Source organism: Callospermophilus lateralis, chromosome 13 (genome assembly GCF_048772815.1).
Source record: "Callospermophilus lateralis isolate mCalLat2 chromosome 13, mCalLat2.hap1, whole genome shotgun sequence".
Classification (NCBI taxonomy): domain Eukaryota; kingdom Metazoa; phylum Chordata; class Mammalia; order Rodentia; family Sciuridae; genus Callospermophilus; species Callospermophilus lateralis.
This window is the reverse complement of record NC_135317.1, coordinates 8,802,878-8,806,827: the sequence shown is the minus strand read 5'-3', so window position 1 is coordinate 8,806,827 and position 3,950 is coordinate 8,802,878. Positions and strand designations below refer to the sequence as shown.

Below are 3,950 nucleotides of genomic sequence, written 5' to 3'. Positions count from 1 at the left end.
GTGCTGCTTCAGGATTCTCAGCATAGTTAAGGGGCCAAGAATTCCCTGATAGGTAGTGTGAGTGTTCTAGGCTCCTGGGAGCCCAGTGACTGGGGTTTCCCATGCCCATGCATGCAGCGCCCTCACTACCCACTGGTTCACAATGGTCTTCTCCATTGTCTGGTGCAGGTTTGTTCCTGATAAAAGGCCTGAGTGTCCACAGCCTGTTATCACGTGGCTGGCATTGTGTGGTTGTGGAAAGAATAGACAAAGTAGCCTTAGAATGATGTGGGGAAAACAGCTGCCCCTCAGCCATATTTGGGGGGTGGTCCTGGAAGATGTCAACAGGGTTGTGGTGTGAATTGTCTGAAGACATGGAAACACATCCTAGTCCTTATGGCTATCCATGGGAGTTGGTGATATGTTCAGCTATTGGATTTTTTGCATTCTCTTGTTTTTGCAGAGAAGTTATCAGTCTGTGAGTAGCAGGAGTTACATGAGAAGAGAAGAAAAAGCTTGCTGGAAAACTTTCTGGACTAGTTGAAGAAAAATGTGAACTACTTGCAAAAGTTAGCCTTGTTCAAAAAGACTATGAAGACTTAGAGTTATCTTTAAAGAATGCCATTTTAGAGAAAGAGTCAATAGAAGCAGAAAATTTGGAGGCAATATATGAAAATCTGGATAAATCCTTATCTAAACTTGAGGATGAAATACTCATCTAGAAAAAGAGCTAAAAGAAGAGAACACTAAACATTCTACATAGGATGAATTGATGGTGGATATTTCAAAAAGGATTAAGTTCCTAGAAGATGAATCAAAAACCCTCAGATCACAAATACCTAAAAGCTAAAACAACCTTGAGACTATTCCAAATGAATGAAGAAGGATTTAAGGTAGCAAAAAAAGAGTTTTTAAATCAAAATTCCCAACTTCAGGAAAGTCAGAAACAGCTTATATATGAAGCTGAAGTATGGAAAGAAAAAACGAATGGCCTTAATAAACAGAAAACAACACTTGAAGACTCCAAAGTACATGCAGAACAAGTTCTAAGAGATAAAATCACATTAAGTCTCTGACTGAACACTTGGTGCAGATGAAAGATTGGGATTCTGTTCTTGGAGAAGTCCTAACAGATGATGGTAACTTGGAATTGGAAATGAAAAGTATTTGTGCTGACTTAGAGCATCAGCCAAATGGAGCTTTGAAGGAACAGTTTAATGCTGCCAAGTTAAATGTCTCTTCTAAAGACTTACAAGGAGAAAGAAATCAAATGCTTACTTTATTTTTATAATTAATTTAAACAAAGGAAGACCTTATAGAACATATTAAATATCTTAAGACAGAACAAGCATCTTTGCAGTCAAAAAATACACAATTTAAAAGTGAGAATCAGCATCTTCAGCAGAAACTTAAAGTCATGATTGAACAATATCAAGAAAATGTAATGAAAATCCAAAGGAAATTAATAGGAGGGGAAAAATATTGAGTAGAACTAGAAGAGAAACTTTCCAAAATGAAGGAAAACATCAGCCATGCAACTAAACAGCTGGAGAACTATAGAAATCAAATCATAGACCTCGAAGAAGAATTGGAGAGAACCATTCATTCTTCTCAGGGGCCGATTATGGATTATGAGAAAAAAGCACATGATAATGAGTTGGTAGTTCAGAGTGCTGAAAAATACCTCAATGATTTAAAGAAACAAAATGTTCATGACAGATAAAACTTAATTGAAAATGAATTTAAATTTCAACTTGTAGAAAAAGATTCTTCTGCATTTGATGATTCAAATACAGCCTTTGGCAGAGAGCATTCCCCAATTGGTCTCTCACCATTGGGTGGACTTTCATCTGAAATGAGAGCTCCACATTTGTCCACTGAGACTCTCACCTTTGCTTCTGAGGGTAGGAGGAAGAGGCTCAAGAGGCTCAGAGAGTCCTCTGGGCCCTCAGATTATCAATGAAAAAAGAAAATCAGGCTATGATCAGATAACTGATCCTCAGAAAGTGCTTTATAACATTGGGCCCCTGTCACCTTCATGGGAGCAGAACCCTAAGATGATGATGGCTCCACAAGTCCAATCATATTCTGATCCATGTCTTCCTCTACCAAGGCAAGATGGATGTTATTCCAATTATGGTAGACCATCTGGGACCATCAGAAATCAGAAGTTCTACTATGCCGCCTTTGGATAAAATGGATGGGACTCAGTCTTCAGAAATGGAAACCAGTAGAAATATTACCAAATTTGATCTTGGTAATTACCATGTGCCTGATTCATCTCTCCCCACTGAAAATGAAGGTACTGGCTCTGGCTTCTGGCTTTGCTTTCTCACCTTTCCTTCCAATCAGAGGTTCATTGTTTCCAGAGAATCCAAGGAGTCAGTTCATGAGAAGAGGACTTTTTTTTCCACCTCCTCCAGGAAACATGTATGGAGCATCTCGAGAATATTTTCCACTGGGCCCACCACCCCTTGCATTCCCTATGGGACCACAGTGTTTTCCTCATTATCTCTCCCCAATAGTTGAATTCCTCCTCCCTTCCCTGAATTCTGAAAGTAGAAATGAGTTCCCTTCAGGTTTGATTTACCTTCAAATGAGCCTGCTACTGAACATCCAGAAGCACAACAAGAACTCTGACAATATTTTAAAATCTGCCTTGAAAAGTAATATATGTCTCATTTTTAGTTTAACTAACTGCTTTTACTCAAGTATCTATACTTTTGCTCCAATTGAAGATTAATGGAATTACAATTCTTAGAATAATGTTTTGTAAATAAAGATGGTTTAAATATGAATCTTATGAGTCAATTATTTCCATTTTATTTTATTCTAGTTAGCATAACTTAATTTGATGAATTTATATAGGCAACAATGGGAATATTATATACATAATCTTGCAGTCAGGGATATTTTAAAATCTGAAGAAAGCTTGTGCCTTTATACAACTAAATGTTCTTATTATGATTGTAGCAAATGTGAATATAACTTTATGCTTAGTGAAAGATTTAAACTGACTTAAAGTCTTGCTTGGATTGATGATACTAATAAAAATCAACTAGTTTTCTATAAAAGAAGAATAACTATAGCATATTAATAATAATAATAAAAAAGAAAACACAACTGTTTCAAATATAAAAAAATCTGTTATCAGAAAACTTTTTGAAATTGGAAACCACATTTTAAGTTCACTCAGTCCCCATTGTCCCTTATATTCTTTATTTTATGCCCATTTTCATAAAAATTAAGAATTGTATTCTGTTCTGGGCTAGGTCCCCTATTTTATTTTTGTATTGAGGGTACGATGTGCTCATTCAATGAAGAATTGTGTGGTAGAATGGGGAATTCCATGGATTAAAATTATATTCCAATGAGTACAAAATTGTGCATAAGAACAGGTTATATATGCAGGGGCTTATCTGTCTTTAAATAAGTAGGCTTTCCCATAGTGGTAAACAGAGTAATAAATGAGAAATGTCAGGAGATACATTTTTAGCTCAATAGGTGGTAGTCAGATAAACCCAGAATGAGTATTAGTGAAAATATGAAGAAAGAAGTAGGGATGAAAAGGAGGGAAATGGGTGACATGCATTTGCCAAAGTGCATTAAAATGTAGGCCTCATGGATTTTCAGATTCCCATATAGGGGCCTGAAAGGGTGTACAGTGAGAACAGTTAATGACAATGGTTTGTTGGGAAGAAATGGAAAAATCTTCATTAATGATTGTGAATTTTGATGAAAAAAAATCCATGAGTTTTTACAGTATCTGAAAATAAAATATAAAGGGATCTCACAGCTGTATCTGTGTGGGCATTATTCTCTATCAGAGGTCCAGGAATCTTGGTGTGGGCGTGCATATAAGCAAGGAAGATGGGCGACATATGATGTTGTGAAAGAGTTTGAAGGGTTAAAATAAGAGATAGTAAGTTGGAATCTAAATGAGGGGCTAATACAGCTACAGAAATATGAGG

The 3,950-nt window shown here is 36.4% G+C and overlaps 1 pseudogene; it reads left to right on the top strand.

Moving 5' to 3' along the window:
• Positions 1 to 317: 317 nt before the first annotated feature.
• Positions 318 to 2,619, top strand: LOC143379521 (melanoma inhibitory activity protein 2 pseudogene; annotated as a pseudogene).
• Positions 2,620 to 3,950: the final 1,331 nt, after the last annotated feature.